Below are 611 nucleotides of genomic sequence, written 5' to 3' on the forward strand. Positions count from 1 at the left end.
TCTCTTGTGTGCTCCATCCTTTTCTTGGTAATGGGCTTATCCTCATCGATGGTGATGTCTCCCTCTATGTCAACTCCCACTGAATAACAAAGGTGACAAATGAGATGAGGAAAGGCTAACCTTGCCAAGGTAGAGGACTTGTCCGCCACCTTATAGAGTTCTTGGGACATAACCTCATGAACTTCTATTTCTTCTCCAATTATGATGCTACGAATCATGATAGCCCGGTCTATAGTAACTTCGGACCGGTTGCTAGTGGGAATGATTGAGCGTTGGATAAACTCCAACCATCCTCTAGTCACGGGCTTGAGGTCATGCCTTCTTAGTTGAACCAGCTTTCCCCTTGAATCTTGCTTCCATTGTGCGCCCTCTTCACATATAACTGTGAGGACTTGGTCCAACCTTTGATCAAAGTTGACCCTTCTAGTGTAAGGATGCTCATCTCCTTGCATCATAGGCAAGTTGAACGCCACCCTCACAATTTCCGGACTAAAATCCAAGTATTTCCCCCGAACCATAGTAAGCCAATTCTTTGGGTCTGGGTTCACACTTTGATCATGGTTCTTGGTGATCCATGCATTGGCATAGAACTCTTGAACCATCAAGATTCC

This window comes from Arachis duranensis, chromosome 1 (assembly GCF_000817695.3).
Source record: "Arachis duranensis cultivar V14167 chromosome 1, aradu.V14167.gnm2.J7QH, whole genome shotgun sequence".
Lineage (NCBI taxonomy): Eukaryota > Viridiplantae > Streptophyta > Magnoliopsida > Fabales > Fabaceae > Arachis > Arachis duranensis.